Source organism: Pteropus medius, unplaced genomic scaffold (genome assembly GCF_902729225.1).
Source record: "Pteropus medius unplaced genomic scaffold, Ma_sr-lr_union100, whole genome shotgun sequence".
Classification (NCBI taxonomy): Eukaryota; Metazoa; Chordata; class Mammalia; order Chiroptera; family Pteropodidae; genus Pteropus; species Pteropus medius.
The window spans coordinates 3468584-3485506 of NW_024353787.1; the positions used below are offsets into that span (position 1 = coordinate 3468584).

Sequence of the window (16923 nt, forward strand, 5' to 3'; positions counted from 1 at the left end):
GAGGAAGAAGGAGCAAACACTACTTGCCCTTCAAGTCTCAGCTCAGACTGGGACCCTTCCCCCACTGGAACCAAGGGCTTCCCCTCTGTCCCCCCTGCAAGCCTTCCTTACTCTATCTAGATCTTGTGGAAGGGCAATTGTCTCATTCTCATATCTGTTCTCTGCTCCCCGCCCACCTTTACCCCAGGCCATGAGTCCTTGAGGGCAGGGCTGGGCCTGCAATGCCTCTATGCTGGCACAGAATGCTCAGTAAATTTAACAATCAAGCAGAAAAGGGACATTAGTGGAATTGGAGTCTGAGCACATCTGGAGTTTGGTTTACAGTATTGTGACAATTTTGATCCCTTGGTTTTGAGACACACGTCATGGTTATGCAAGATGTTAACCTTAGGGGAAGCTGGGTGAAGGGCACAAGGGAGCTCTCTGAACGGTCTTTGTAATTTTGACATTATGCCTAAATAAGTTTATTAAAGAAAAACAATAGAGCGGACTCTAGCTGTTGTTTGGGGGCAGGGTAGGGGGTTGATGAGGGCCGGGCAGTCAGGGCTGCAGAGGGGAGCTGGGGTGCAGAAGGCTGATGCAGGGGCTCCACAGCAGTATTCTTCCCAGATGGGGCACACAGGGCTCGTGGCATCCAGGGCAGTCCAGTTAGGGTGGTACCACTCACTTAGGGCCCTGCTGGCCACCTGCTGCCAGGGCCTAGCCTGAGTCTAAATTGTTCTCACCCAGGATTCAGTTCAGCAGGAGGGTAGGGGTGAGGAGAAAAGCACCAAAAATATCCTGACAATCTCTACCATTTACCTCACACCTATGATATGCTGGCTGCCTCCTAAGCTGCTTCACATACGGTTACTATTTGAATTCTCACAAAATTCCATTTCCTAGAGTAGTCTGAGGCTCAGAGAGGTTAGGTAATTTGCCCAAAGTCACACAGTATGTTCTGGCCAGAGCTCTTCTGAGAGCCAGGATGGGAGACTTTTTCAAACACGCTCCATGAAGGGGACTTATTGTAGATTCAGCAGGGTCTGGATCTCCAGGGACAGGAGCTGTTGGACCACCAGGCCTCCAATAGCCTGGAACTCAGGGGCCAGCAGGATCGAGGTTGTCTCCAGTCCCCTCTCCTGATAGCTTCTGGTCCTCTCATCTTGGCTCTTGCAGGCACTGCTGCTCTGTCCTCTCTGACACCTGGCCCTAAAGGTTGTTCTGTCCCTGGTACTTTGTGGTGACAGCTTCTCCTTTTGGCCTCTGTGCCCTTTCCTATCGGTCTAGCTGAAGGAGCAACTGATTGACTTAGCTTCTTCTGTGAACTGGCCACCCTTGAGTCCAGATGGCTGTGGCCTGGGCGGGCAGGGTACACAGGCCAGTATGGTTCAATCTGCACTCTGCTGATGGATTGCTTGGGTTTAAATTCCCATTTCTTCCCTGTGTGACCTTGGGCAAGTCATTTCACCTTTCTGTGCTCTCAATTCACCGTTGGAGGTAATAATACTACACTCCTTATGTGGTTGCTATGAGAATCATGTGCCCGGAAAGTTCTTAGGACAGTGCCTGGTATAGGGGAAGAACCCTCCTACTACTGCTTATTATTATTGTTGTTGTTATTATTATTATTATTTCCATGATAGAATGTGGTGTGTCTACTTGGCAGGGGCAGTGAGTGTGGCAAGCAGTGATGGACATGTCCTCTCAACCCAGCCAGTCCATGGACCATTGACTAGCAATCTCACTCTTAACCTGTCTGTGATCCCATGTAAAGGATTTATCTTAAGGAAAAGGAGAGTTCAGGCTTCAGAATAAGGGTGTGTGTGTGTGTGTGTGTGTGTGGGTGTAAAGTAATTTTGACCCTCTGCCACCACTGTGGCTGAGACCTTGGGCTATAGCCCTGCTTTGCCTCGTCAGAGCACAGGTGGATGTGTGGGCAGTTGGTAGGTTTTCAATGGAAAGGAGCTTTGTTCGAGTATCAGAAATCTTCTAGGATTGTAGGGGACTCTTGCCAGATCTGTGTAAGTTAGCAAGTGGGTGAAAGGAAAGGAAGACAGAGATTTCAGGGGAGAGGTGCAAAACCTGAAGTCCTTCTCCCATTCCCATCTGTGGAACACTTTTCCCAGCTCTAAATCCCATCTGGAAGCCTCTCTGGACCCCACGCTGCTGAATGCATCAGTGGAGATCAGGGGCAGGAGTGACCGAGGTAGCTGCTAAGAGGATGGCTCAGGCCTTCCTATATCAGGTCCAAGCGAGATGTGGGAAGAAGAAGAGAGGCCAAGAGGAAGCTTTGTACTACTATTCATTTAATCCAAAAAACAATGCAGTGAGGAGTGTGACGGTCATCACTCTCATTTTACAGGTGAGTAACTTTTTCCTGTTCATTCCGAACATGCCAAGATTACTTCTACCCCAGGACCTTTGCATCTGCTCTTCCCTGTCTTCAGTCCTCTGACCTCGAATCTTCACAAGGCCAATATATTCATGCTGTCTTGCCATGTAACAAATGACCCCCAAATTTAGTAGCTTAAAATAGCAAGTATTTATTATCTCAAAGACGGAACCATTCGGTGGGTCGGGAATTTGAGAGGAGCTTCAGGATTACATTACGACTTTCATAAGACTTAGGCACTTTTGCCCTTGTGGGCCCCTTCTTTCTTAAAAGAATGTGAATATTATATTTCATGACAGAACATAAAAGGCATTGCGCCTTTTGCATTGGTATAAAGATGGATACATTCATATTACATATTACATTTTCGTTGACTTAAAATCATTTTTTCCCCTAATTCTAACAGAAATCAAGACATTTTTGTGGATCCTAAAAGTATTGCGGGCCCTGGGCAGTGTGCCAGCTGTGTCTAGTGGATGAATGGGCCCTGAGTGGCCTTGCAGGTAGTTTTGACTCAGAGTCTCTAATGTGACTGCAGTCAGGATGTTGGCATGGGCTGCAGTCATCTGAAAACTTGCTCGAGACTGGAGGATCCACTTTCAAGATGATACACTCACATGGCTGTTGGCAGGAAGCCTCAGCTCCCAGCCATGCAGGCTTTTCCGTGGAGCTGCTTGAGTGTCATGGCGTGACATCTGACTTCCCCTAGAGCGAGTGATCTATAAGAGAGACTGAGAGACAGGAGGAATCCTCAATGCCTTTTATGCCCTATCTTGGAAGTCATATATGGTCAATATACCATCGCCTCTGCCACATTCTTTTCCTTAGAGCACGTCACTAAGTACGGCTTGAATTAAGGGGGTTATGGAGAGGGAAATTAGATTCTACTTTTTGGAGGCAATGGACGTATTTTAAAAGAATTTGTGGGTATATTTTAAAATGATCACACCTGGCTTTAGAGAGGCCGTCCTTGACTACCAATTTCTCTCCCCGCTGCCATCCTCCTAGTGCTCTGTAACACATCACTCAGTGTATCACTACCTGAGACTACCTCATTCATTTATCTGATTATTCACCTGCCCAATTAGAAGGTTAGCTCCATGAGATGGGGATCTTGTCTGTCTGTTCATTGCTGTCACCCCAGGGTCTAGCATAGTGCCAGACACCTATGAGTCTCTCAGTATTCAGTGAATGAATGAATGAGCAAACAAATGTGATGGGGTGGGTGGCGGTGGTGGTAGGAGAAGCAGGAACCATTTCGGGCAGGCGCTGGAGGGGGTAATGTGGAGAGGCTGAAGTTGTCCTGGCGGTGTTTGTCCTGGGATGCTTCCCAAGGACCCAGGGGTTTGGGAAAAGGAGGAAAAAGTGGAAAAGGGTTGACAGGCTGCAGAAGCTGGCTGACCAGAGGGCGTGGGATTACTTTGAGCTTCAGATTATAGGGTCTAGGTGGGGAGCCAGACATAGGAACAGGTAATTTACTAAGTATTATGACAGATGCATAACAGAAGGGTGCTTAGGACCCATTAGATTGGATTCTGACATTATCACCACTGATTGAGGCCCTTGCTTTTGGCTTGCCCCTTGACTGGACCTCACTCACCTTTGATGAGTCCTGGGAACATGGGCTCTGCCTCTGGGTTGCTGCAAGACTAGCTTACCTGCCGGTGCTGCTCCATTCAGCCTCTGGGAGGCAGCAGAGGTCCAGGTTTAGCTATAGCTCCCTGACTCTTGAAGCCTCCACCATCAGAGCAGAGAAGTATTCTCTGCTGCCAGGTCTCGTTCTGCAGGATTGGGTGGAGGGGCACTCAGGCTAAAGGTTTAGGGTGTCTACAGATCTTTCTGGAAGATGAGAGTGTGTGGGGGGAAGTCGGATGTGGGTGCAAAACTTGTCTGACTTTTATGAGGGAGCTTAGACTTTTCCCTAAGGGCAATGGAAATGTCACAAAAATGTTTGAAGCAGGAAAGGAACACTATCAGATTTGTGGTTTTAGAAAGATCACTCTGGCTACAGGAGGAAGGATGATGGAAGCCGAAAGTCCAGACAGGAAGCTGTGGCAATAGTCTAAATGGGTGAAGGCCAGGGTCTTCAAGGAACAGTTCAGGCCTCTAGGTAGATGATGGGAGGCTTCCTGGGGAATAGCATGGTAGGGGTGGTGCTGAACCCCACAATGAGCATACCACTGCTGTGGTGGCAGAGGGCTCAGGACAGGGCCCAGCCCAGACAGGAGGGGGGCTGTCCCCAATCGCACACGGACTGGCTTGCCACAAAGGGTGTTAGGGCTGCAGATCAGGATCAGAGGCCAGAGATCCACAACTGGAGCACAAGATGAGGTTTTGACCTTGGCACCAGGTGAAACCTCTGACCAGACTGGCTCAGAAGGGCAGCTGGCACTGTGGTATCTAAAGGCTGTTCCCTCCTGTCCATGTGCCCCAAAGGTGCTATTGCCAGACATCAGGGAAAATGCAGGGAAGTTTGGAGGATTTGTTTAGACTTGGCCCTGATCTAGAGCTGACCAAAGTCCTATGCTTTCCCACCCAGGGCTGAATCCATGGGTCCCACCAACCCTCACCCCACCTGGCTCCAGGTTCTCTTCTAGGGCTGGCGTTGAGCTGGAGGCAGGCCGTGTAATCACAGGTGGCCTTGTGCCTGGAGGCTGCAGTTGGGCTAGGCCTGGGCCTCTCAGGGCTTGGGGAGAAAGTGGGCTCCGTCTTGCAAGCTCTAGTTGCAGATGATGGATTTATCTCCGAGACTCTAGAAAGATTTGGGTTTGTCTCCTTCCTCTCCTCAAATGGGCTATTACCTATGTCTGGAACATTCTCACACAGCTCCCTTGTATCTGACCAACTCCTCTTCATCTTTTATGTCTTGGTTTAAATATTGCTGGCTTAGAAAAAATTTAGTACACCAATTATTTTTGCTCAGTGCATCCTTTGATTTTTCTATAATGCATTTATTATCAGTTATTATACTTTTATTTTTGTATTTGTATTTGTGCGTGCGCACGTGTGTATGTGTCTGTATTAACATCTTGAGCTCTTGAGTAGACTGGAAGTTCCCTGGAGGCAGGGAACATTTCTCTTTTACTTATCATTATATCCCCAGTCTCTAGCTTCATGCCTGGGATACTGTAGGCTCTCCAAAAATATATATTGAATGAGAGAAAGAAAGAAAGAAAGAAAGAAAGAAAGAAAGAGAAAGAAAGAAAGAAAAGAAAGAAAGAAAAGAAAGAAAGAAAAGAAAGAAAGAAAGAAAGAAAGGAAGGAGGGAGAGAGAGGGAGGGAGGGAAGAAAGGAAAGAAGGAAGGAAGGAAGGAAGGAAGGAAGGAAGGAAGGAAGGAAGAAAAGCAAGCAAGCATGCATTACGGATGCCCCTGGGGACACCCTAGGTGTGTTGAACATTCATAAAGCCACAGAGTAAACCTGGCATCTCCCTGGGTCATCAAATTTACTTGATGATAAAGAATTAGAAGCCTTATATTTACTTATTAATTGAATATTTTACATTACAAAAGTAATATATCTTCCTTGTCAAAATTCAATCAATAGGCATTTTTTTTTTTTAATTGAAACAAACGCTGACACATTATGGAGTAGAATGCAAAGTTTACCTAGCTTTTAAAGAGAAAATATGAGGCTTCAAAGGCATCTTGTGCTTAAGAGAAGCACGCGGTCCTGGCCCTTGCAGGTCTGGGTTGCGCCTATGGATTGGGCATTGCCGTGGTGGTGTTTGAGAAATCGTTGTCAGGCAATTGTGTCAGTGCTGTGGCTGCAAAGCACTGGACGCTGACTCTTGCAGTGAGCCTGTGCCTGTCTGGACTCCAGAAGCAAGCGCCAGCCTCACTTACTGTGAAATCTGCTGGCTGGATTCTGGGCAGGGCCTGGCGTAGAGTATTTACATGGGAGCAGGGAAATGTAGGGAGACATCCTGGGGGTTATCAGGAAGGAAACCTCCCTGGTGGGGAAAGGAAAATCTTGCAAGCAGCCCAAGGCAGAGTGTTCACTTATTGAGAGGGGTCCTGTAACACGACAGCTGTTTCCGAGGTCCCCAGGATCAGCACCTTCAGAGCTGCAGAGAACTGGGGTGGAATAGGAGGGGATGCCACTGGGCTGGCTGGAGTGAGCAACATACAGCCAGTCTGGGAGACCAAGAATGAGCGAGCCATGGGGAATGACAGCATTACGTGCAAAATGTGTGGCACAGAGTGGAAGAAAGAATGTGGACCGCGGCTCCGGGTTCAAACTCTGGATATGCCACTTTGAATTATGTGACTTTGGTCATGCACTTTTCCTCTTTGAGCCTCAGTTTCTCTATCTGTAAAAGGGGATCCTAATCTCCATCTTTAAAGGGGTTATGAGGGCTACATTAGGACTTTGTTTTCTGCGCATTAGAATCACCCAGGTAGTGTTTAAAAAATACCGAAGCCTGGGCTTCAGCTCAGACAAACGAAATCAGAATCTCTGGGAGTAAGTAGTTCCCAGCATGTAGGATGCTTTAACAGCACCCAGGTGATTCTCTGTGTGGCCGGAGGGGAGAGCCGTGCGATAGGTAATCCAACCACAGCCTTGTGTTCATCATTAGCAGAGGAAGCCATGGCCATTTCCCAATTAATCCACAGCAGTCTTGTCAGGCTTTGTGGTCAGTCAACAAGCTGCTTTGTGCTTCTAATTGGGCAGCTCTTCTTTGCTGTTCACTCTGCATTTTCATTGGACCTGTTGGGAACAGGGGGCAGCAAGTAAAATGCTCTCATGGGGATGCAGCTCCCTCCTATTCAGTGGCCTCGGGTGTGACAGACAGACAGACACAGACTTACAGGGAGAGTGACAGCAACAGAAAAAGCCTAGAGCAAGGGGTCCCCTTCCATTTCCACCTCCCAAGAAAGCCAGAGAGATTGGCTTAATGCTTGAACTTGACCTGCAGAAGCTCCCAGCCATCTGAAGGAGCTTATAGAAACACAGAATGCTGGTCCCCACTCCCAGAGTTTTGGATTCAGTCTCTCTGAGATATTAAAAAAAAAGCAAAAACAAAGCAAAACAGAAACTCAGTGATGCTTGTTAGGGCACTATAAGGCAGACTTTATTCAAGGGACAGGAGCTATCGGGACAGGTATAGGGACCGCTGCAATGGGATTTTGTGGTGAGGGAGAGAGATTGAGTTCAACTCTGAATACAGCGTGGCCAAGTGAGAATTTATAGAAAAGGAGAGGTGTGGGGGTCGGGATGGAAAGTCGCTGAGAGAAAGCATCTGGGGTAAGGGGGGATCCTGGCTAAACCAGCATAGTGGGATTCTTGCTGAAGACAGGCCGGAGTGATCAGACATCACCTGGGGATATTGGAGGATGAGGAACTAATCAGATATTGAAGGTGATCAGATGTCGAGGGTGGAGGATTCTGGCTGAATTGAATTAGCAGGATTCTTGCTAAGACTGGACAGCGATGAGATGAACATGGAAATCAAGGCCTAGTTGAAAGAGAGCTCAGAGGAGCTGGAGGAGAATTTGGTGCAGCAGGAATCTCTGTTGGGGTGGGGCCAAAAATGTGCTTTTCTACCAAATCCCTAAAGTAATGCTACTGGCCCCAAGGTTACACTTTGAGAATCGCTGACTTAGAGAGAGGCCCAGAGAGAAGTCAGGCAGACAGGCAGGCAGATAGACAGACAGACAGAATCTGAGACAGAAAAACCCAGATGCACATGGCCCCCATCCCATTCACACATACTCATAGTGAGAGAGAGAGAGAGAGAGAGAGAGAGAGAGAGGTGATAGCCAGCCAAGTGGCCCCATGGACGTGTTCTGAGGCAGAGGTACCGAGAGGCCAAGAGACACAAATACATGTGTAAGCAGAGCCTGGTAGAGACAAGGACCCCAAAATACAGATTCAGGTAGGAAACCCCTCCCTGGCCTGTTGCCCCGGGTCAGAGAATGACCAGATACCCCAAGAAAGGAAGATTGACCCACCCTTGCCTCAAAAAAAGGCAGACAACACAAATGCAGAGAAGGGAAGACAGGGATGACTGCGAAGAGGTGGCAATGCAGAGGGAGTGGGTACGGGGGTCACCCTCCAGGGTGCGTCAGCTTTTGATGGATCATTATGGATGTAGGAAATGCGATGGTTGTAAAACCCAATGTTTAAATTGGCCTGGGTGGGAGGGTTCACCCCATATCATGACCCTTGGGGAGCCCGATATGAAGCCTTTATAAACAATGGCTCCTATTTTCTGTTCTCTCTTTGCCAGGATGAGACCTCGCTCTTCCACTCAAGGTTGGTTCCTGCTCCCTCCTCCAGGAAGCCTTCCTGATTACGCTGCCCATGGGGCTCTTGTCTCCTGTTGAGCTCTGCAGCTCCTGCTTCTTGGGCTTTCTGCGGCTCTCTCAGGGCTTTGGCACCTTGTTTCTGATGTGACCCTGGGTTAAGAGTGTGACCTCTTTCTGGCCTCAGTGTCCCAATGTGTGAAATGTGGGTGAGAAATGGCTGAGTGACTCCTAGGATGCTTTCCATTTGAAATAATTTGTTTTACTCCCTCTTTTCTATTCTTTTTTGAATCATGTTCTCCTGTCTTTAAAATTTTCTTTGTGAGGCCCCTCAATATGTATTTATTTATAAAATATGCACATCACAAGACATACATAAAATATAAATTAAAAAGGATGAGATAAAAATACAAATAAAAGTTACAATATGTATGTACTCTTTTCTCTCCTGGGAGACCTCTGCTCTAGTCTGTAAGCTCCCTGAAGCCGTCTCTGTCTCCTGTAGCCCACGCAGGACTTTCTTGGCCCTGAGGAGGCTGTTCTGTGATTTTTCCATAGTAACAGTAATAGAATATTTACTCAGTGCTCACTATGAGCTAGGTGCCATGCTAAGCGCTTTCTGTGAATTAACTCTCTTAAGCCCCACCACAACCCTCTGAGGTAGGTACCAGCATTATCCCTGCTTCCCAGGAGGGGAGACTGAAACATTGAGGTGGAGAATAACTTGCCATTATCATGCAGCCAGTAAATGGCATAGTTGGGATCTGAACCCAGGTCTGGCCACCAAACTCTCGAGCGACCAGCAGTGTTTCTGCCTCTGAGGTCTGGCCCTTGAGCTACATGCTCCCAGAAGGTGAAGGCTATGCCATCTGTTTTCATTAGAACTGTTACTACTGCTGCTAAATATTCTTGGAGAACTTCCTGTAGCCTGTGCCAGGAGCTATACCCACCTAATCTCATTTTCCCTTTCCCCAAACCCCTCGAGGTCAGCATGACTAGTCTTAAAAAGCCTGACCCTGGGAGGCAGTGTCCCTGGGCCTGGCTGGAGGCACTCTCTGGCCACCCTGGCTGAGTTGGAAGGTGTAATTTATCCATAAATACATGAAGAGATGCATCAAGTTGCCCTAGAAACTAGACTCTAGTTAAGTGCCTGAAAAGTAATTATAAACTCCAGAATATCTTTCAGCCAAGCAGGTGGCTGGAAAATTAGAAATCTATTTCTGAGATACCTTCTGCTTTCCAGAAAGGCTGAGGTTACATTTCAGGCAGGGCCTTCGCAGAGTGTGTGTGGACATGCGTGCATGTGTGTGAGTGTGTGTGTGTGTGTGTGGGGGACGGGTGCAGCAGTGAGGGGAGATGCCAGTCTGGGGGCGTAGCGGTGGCTCTCTCTCTTCCTTGGCGCTCCCTGCAGTACGGATGTGGCAAACGCCTCCTCTCCGGTGTCACCCCCAAGAGCTGGGTTGCTAGGACACCGGAGCTGAGGAGATGCCAGCTGATTTGCCAAACAATTTTTCTTCCAATTACGAATAATTAGACAAAGGGAAAAAGTGTGCACTTGGGTAATGGCAGAGAGGCTTGGAGCTCAGAGACCCTGAGGAGCCATCAGGGCTTTGTGGTTGAGGATGGCCAGAAGTGTTGTTCTTGAAAAGGAGCCTCTCTCTGGACCCAGAGCACCCACTCTGAGAGGGAGAAAGAGAACTTGCATTATTAAGTGTCTACATACCTCAGGTGTCGTGCCCACTGCCATACAAGCACGATCCTCTTTCACGATCACAACAAACCTGGAAGAGTGACGAGCATCTTATGCCGTGATGGCTTCACTGCACGCCGGCCATGCCGGGCTCCTCTGGTGCCCTAACTTCTTGGGATCCTTGCACGTGCTCTTTCTTTTGCCTGGCTGCTCTTGCTCCTCCTCTCTGCGTGGTCGGCTCTTTCTTGTCGGTTGGGTGACTGCTCTTATTATCTAAAGTAGGACCCCTCCTCTGCTTTTCCCCCTTGCTAATTTCCTTTATGGTGCTGATCATAGCTAGATATTATTTTGTCTGTTCACTAGTTTTCTCACCTGTCCTCCTGGCTAGAATGTCAGATTCATGAGGATAGGGGACAGCGTGTGTCTCACTCACTGCATGATTCCTGGCACATAAAAGACTCTCGATACCTATTTGTTGAATGAATGAAAGAATGAATGAGGATCTCTGTATTATTGAAAGGAAGCCGAGGCTGAGTGGATCTAAAGTTCTTCCCTAAGGTCTGCAGCTAGGAAGTGGTAGATCCAGACCTTGGATCCATATTGACCTTACTCCCAAGCTGGTTCTCTTCCTGTGATGGCATCATGCTGCCTTGGTCCTCACCCCTCTCCAGAGAGGCCTGCTGCATCTCATGATCCTCCCCAACAAAAGGAAGGCCGCGGGGTCTCCTGTCATCTTTTGATTTGCGGATTCTAAATGATGGCTCTGTGGCAATACAGGGTAGTGGTCCGTGGAGTCAGTCTACCTGGCTTCAAATTCCAGATCTTCCAATTACCAGCTTTGTGATGCTGGGCCTCAGTGTTCCCATCTGTGATACAGAGACAGCAGCAGACCTTATTTAATAAGGCTGTTATGAGGATTTAGTGAGATAATACATGTGAAAAGTTTAGAATGGTGCCTGGCACAATGGAAATGCCTCCCACAATCTGAGTTCTAGAAGCAGGGGCAACAAACTGCCCACTTGTGTGTCTGTGAAATATCAGGGACCAGATCCTGCAGACCTTTAGGTCTCTGGTATTAATTATTCAGCCTGGTGTCTGAAGCACCAGATTCTTAACAACTCCACTCTTGGGAAGATGAGAGAGGTTACTGGATGTGGAAAAGCCTAGTACGGTGTCTGGTGCATAGTAGCTGCTCAGTTGAGCAGCTCTTGAGATAATCAGGCTGAATATACAATTGATTTGAAATTCTCCACTTGGGGGTACCATAGGCTCCTCAAATGTGATGATAAAAATAGCTACTGAGCAGTCTTTTGTGTCAGGCACTGAATTATTTCTTTATATCATTCTGCATTTGACTGTAAGCTCCATGGAGGCAGAATCATTTGTAGTCTTTTTCAAGTGCATAGTTGGCATTCAATATACATTTGTTCGATGAATTAAAGACCTCGTTTAATCTTCCCAATAACTTTATAAGGTAGATATTATTATCCCCATTTTATGGAAACTAAAGTTAAGAAAGGATAGGTGATGACCTTTTCAAGGTCACAAGTTAGCAATGACCAAGGCCTGGGCTTTTAACTGCCACTTTCTGTTGCTCTCTAAACACTGCTAGTCTAGAATTAACCCCTTAACCCCTCTTCCCCTCTCTCTGCTGTCACTGCTAAAAAAATAGAAAAGTGAACAACAAGAACTGAACCCTGTGTCCCCTACTGTTTCTTACCTCAATGAATGGCCCCATTGCAACAACCTGCTTCTACCCTCGCCCCTCTCCACTCAGCAATGAGTGACATTAAAAAGAAAAAAAAAACCTGTCAGGTTACGTCTCTTCCCTGCTCCATTGGTTCCCCGTTACCTTGGGATAATATCTAAACTCATCGGCACAGACCGCCAGGCCTGTCTGATCTAGTAGCTGTCCTCTTCCCTGACCTCATCTACTTTTCTTCTCTTTGCTAACTTGCTCACTCTTCTCCAGCCATCCTTCTGTTTTCAAGCTCACCAAGGTCATTCCCACCTCAGGGCCTTTGCAACTGCAGTGCCTATGGTATATGGAGTGGATTAAATATGACCACAGATTATCTGTCCCTCCTTCCACTGAGAGATGGAGTCTATTTCTCTGCCCCCTTGAATCTGGATTGACCTACGATTGCTTTGACCAATAAAATGTAGTAGGAATGATGCAGTGCCCGTTCTGCACTAACAGCTTCTGCTTCCTTTTGGATCTCAGTTGCCATTCTGTGAGGAAGCCCAAGCAGCCTTGCAGAGGTCTAAGTGGGGGTTAATTTTCACACTCAGCTAACAGCCTCAGACGAGCTCCCAGTTGACAGACAGCTAGATTAACTTGCCAGGCCATAAGGAATTATATCCTTCAGCCACAGTTGGGCCATCTCAACTGATGCTGCATAAAGCAGAACTCCCACTGAGCTCTGCCAAAATTGCAAAATAGGGGGCAAAAAAATGATGTTGTTTTAAGCCATTAGGTTTTGCGGTGGATTGTTATGAAGCAAATGTTAAACCATACAGTTGAAGATGTTCTTTTTCTAGATTTTTACCTGGCTAGCTTGTCATCATTCTAGCCACCTCCTCAGAGAGGTTTTTCCTAACCATTAAATCCGAAGTAGCCATTCCCTGCAACTAAAGACTTTCTATCATGTCACCCTTTCTTATTTTGTTTATGTATTTTTAATGATTTGAAATTACCCATCCGTTTACTCATTTATTACCTGTCTCTTCCAACTAGGATGAGATACTCCAGGAGAGAGGACCTTATCTGCCAGTGCCTAGAGCAGTGCCTGGCACATAGTAGGCCTTCAACAAATCTTTGTTGAATTAATCACCCTCATATCTGTTATAGATTATGTATTGGTTTCCTATTGTTGTTGTGACATATTACCACAGACTTTGTGGCTTAAAACAACAACTGTATTATCTTACAGTTGAAGAGGTCAGAAGTTTAAAATGGGTGAGCAGGCTGTGTTCCTTCTGGAGGCTCCTGGGGAAAATCTGTTTCCTTGCCTTTTCTAGCTTCTACAGGCTTTTCACATTCCTTGTCCTGTGGCCTTACATCACTCTAACCTCTGCTTCTGTCATCCCAACTTCTCTTTTTCTCTGACTCTGATCCTCCTGCCTCCCTCTTATAAGGATCCTTATGATTAGACTGGGTCCACCTGGATAATCCAGGGTAATCCCCCCATCTCAAGATCCTTAACTTAATCACCTCTGCGAAGTCTCTTTTGCCTTGTAAGGTAACATTCACACATCCCAGGGGTTAAAATGTGGACATCTTTGGAGGCTGTTATCCTGTCTATCACTGGCCTGATGCCCATCTGTCTTTTTCAATGATTTACTCTCTTTCTACCTCCTTTCTCCTTCTCATGCCACTGTCCCACACCCCTGGCTTCATGATATTGAGGGACGGCCTCAGTGGACAGGCCATAGGTTCTCTTTGCAAACAGCTCTTGCCCATGAAATCTGGGAGTGATAAGGAGATTCTAAGACTTTTCAGAATTTAATATTCTAGCGTTCTGGTACACTGCATTGTTGTCAAGTACTGAAATGCAGCAATTTTTGTTAGTATACCAATATTATTTCAATATTTAAAAAAAATCTGAATCATGGGTGTCTGAAGCCTACTCAGAGAGTTATATGACAATTAAGATTTCCAACTGAACAAAGGTGCACTCATTCAGAAAGTGTTCTGAGCACATCTCGGCCCTCTGTGAGACCCATTCAAGATTTCTTATTGCAGTTTTAATTACCACACCCTAGATAATAATGAGGATGAGTGGCTGAGCGTCTTTCCCCATATTTTTGTCATTTGTATTATCTTCAGTGCCATTCTGGGTCTCTGATGGAAACTGGCTAGAATCAGAGTGTGGAGTGGGAATGGTTGGGTACAGAGGATTTTAAAGAAAATGTGAAAAAGATTTGGTAAGGGGATTTAGGGGAGAAGAGAGGGCAAAGGTGTAGGGGGGTTCCCCAGACCCGATTCTTAGCATTCTTCTGCTCTCGTCACCAGTTTATTTAACACACTCGCATAGAACTTAACATGTGCCAGGCTCCATTCTAAGCACTTTAAAAATATTAACTAATTTACTTCCCAAACAACTCATCGAAATAGGTATTGTTATCATTCTTGCTTTACAGACAAGGGCATAGAGAAGACAAATAACTTAATCAAGGTCACCCAGCCACGAAGGAGCAGACTTTTTGGCATTGGAGTCCATAAGTTTACCACTGCATGATACTATATTATGCCTGATGGCTAAATTTCTTCTAATTTCCCCTCTTCCTTTCTCCTGAGCCAGCTGCTTCCTTATGGGACCTGCTCCTTCCTTTCTGATGATTTATTTTGTCTAGGACCTCCTTCCCTATTATCCTACATGGAGAAACTCAAACCAGAAGAACCAAAGCAGCCGAGTCATGGACCCTGCCCTACCTTCAGTGAAAGACATTTGAGGACCAAGTGTGGGATTTCATATCATAGCTTGCTTTTAACCAAATATTGGTATGAGTTCTATTCTTTCAATATCATGTAAACTAATTATGGAGACACAACTATTGATTGTTTTGCTCCAGAACTGCAGCCACTGGGTTAGGATCAGAGCCTTAGTTAATCATTAGGCCATCTGGGCAGCAACCTGGAACACTCATTTATAAAGAATTTCAGACATTGCTAGAATAAACTGAAGCTTCCACACAAAACTGTATATAGCTGGCAAGATATATATGAATCCTACTTCTGCTATGGTAGGCAACACCCTCCAAGGGAGCACTGTGCAGCATCTTCTATGTACATGCTGTTTTTTACTCATGCTAATACTTCTGTGAAATATGTATAATTATGCATATTTTACAGCTGGGGAAATTGAGGCTCAGAGATGTTCAGCAAGCTACCTAAAATCACATCTAGTAAAGGGAGTTGCTGAGTGTAAACCTGGAATTGCCTGGGTCCAGGGTCTTTGTTTTTAATGGAGTCATGCTGCTGCATTCAAAGAAATGGATGGAGAGGGGCCTTAATGAGGGTATGGCCTGGGACACTTCCTCTTCTCCTCCCATCTCATAGTTAGGATAGGGTAGAAGTTTCAGCGAACTCAGGTCTGTGGCCAAGAAAGACCCAACCGTCATCAAGGTACAGGCTTTGAGCTGAAGGAAAAGGGGAAGGGAAGGATAACAAGAAGGATTCAAGAAAGAGGTGGCATTTGAATGGGGTCTTTGATATGTAAAAGGGCATATCCCCTTTCATGACTGTGTGCCCATGCGTGAGTTCATTCAGTAAATATTTCCTGAGCTTGTACTGTGTGCCAGACACCATGCTGGTCACAGAGTTCTGTAAGTGAGTAGAGGAGGCACTGCCCTGCTCTCTCGAAGCTACAGTCTAGAGAAGTACCATCCGAGAGAACTTCCTGCGATGATGGAAACGTTCGTGCTGCGCGGTAAAGTAGCCAAGAGCCACATGTGGCTAATGAGCCCTCGAAACGGGGCTAGTACGACTGAGGAACTGAATATTTGGTTTTATTTGATTTTAGTTAATTTAAACTTAAATAGCCACCTGTGGCTACTCTATTGGACAGTGCTGGCTTAGAGGGGAAGACAGACAATAAACACAAAGAAATTGTTGATGGTGGCAAGTGCTATGCAGGAAACAAGATACAGTGTGTTGAGATTAATGAGGAGTCTCCTGTTTAGATAATCAGGGAAGACCTCTCTGAGGAGGTGACATTTCAGTAGAGACCTAGAGGGTGTGTGTGGGCCATAGAAAGAGTCAGGGAAGTACAGAGCAGTATATGAAAAGGCCCTGAAGGAGGAAGGGATTGGCATGCTTGAGACCATGAAAGGAGGCCAATGTGGTGAGAGTCGGCAGGGGTGGGGAGCTGTGCAAGATGAGGTCTGGTATGAGATAGCTAGAGGTCTGATCACGTAGGCTTGTAGGCTTGGATAAGAAGTCTGCATTTGATTTAAAGAACCATGGAAGCCACTGAACAGTCTTTTGCTCCAGGCTGCCAAGTGAAAGATGGAAACGAGGCCATCAGGGAGGCGGCTATAGCAGTGGGGCAGATGAGAGACGGTGCCATGGAGTAGAATGATGGCTTCAGAGATGAGAGAAATGATGGACTTTACAAATGGCCTGGATGTGGAGCGGGGAGGAAGATTGTGGAATCAAGGATGATGCTCAGATTTTTGGCTGAGCCACTGGGCAAATCATGTCACCATTTTCAAGAGAAGAGAAACTTAAAAAAAATCAAGAGTCCAGGCTGTTGGATGATCACCCAGATTATCGTCGAAGTCTGCAGGAATGCTGAATGTTTATTTGATTATGTTCCATCTCTGTGGGCTGCATATGTATGCACACTCCATGTGGGCGGGGGTGTGCATTCATGTTTGTGCACATCTTTGCTTTGGATAAAGTAAGTGCATACATTCGGTATGAGATGAGTGTATACACATATGAATGTCTATATTTTGCATGAGTGTATATGAATGTGCAGACATATCCATGTAGATGTGGTGGGATCAGTGAGGGTGTGAGTGTGTGTCTGTGTGTGGGATGAGAATGTCTGTTTCTGATCCAGAGTGAACCTGGACCTGGGTTTATCTATGTGAGATGCTTATAA

General features: G+C 46.4%; 1 long non-coding RNA gene across 1 annotated transcript in view; it reads left to right on the forward strand.

Annotated features, from left to right (window-relative positions):
* LOC120593290 (uncharacterized) overlaps nt 1-16715 on the forward strand; it is a 28717-nt gene extending 12002 nt beyond the window's left edge. Inside the window, exons 4-5 of the long non-coding RNA XR_005650338.1 lie at nt 14669-14816; nt 16308-16715. This is a non-coding gene — a long non-coding RNA (uncharacterized LOC120593290). The remainder of the gene's footprint in view (nt 1-14668; nt 14817-16307) is intronic.
* The last annotated feature ends 208 nt before the right edge of the window (nt 16716-16923 follow it).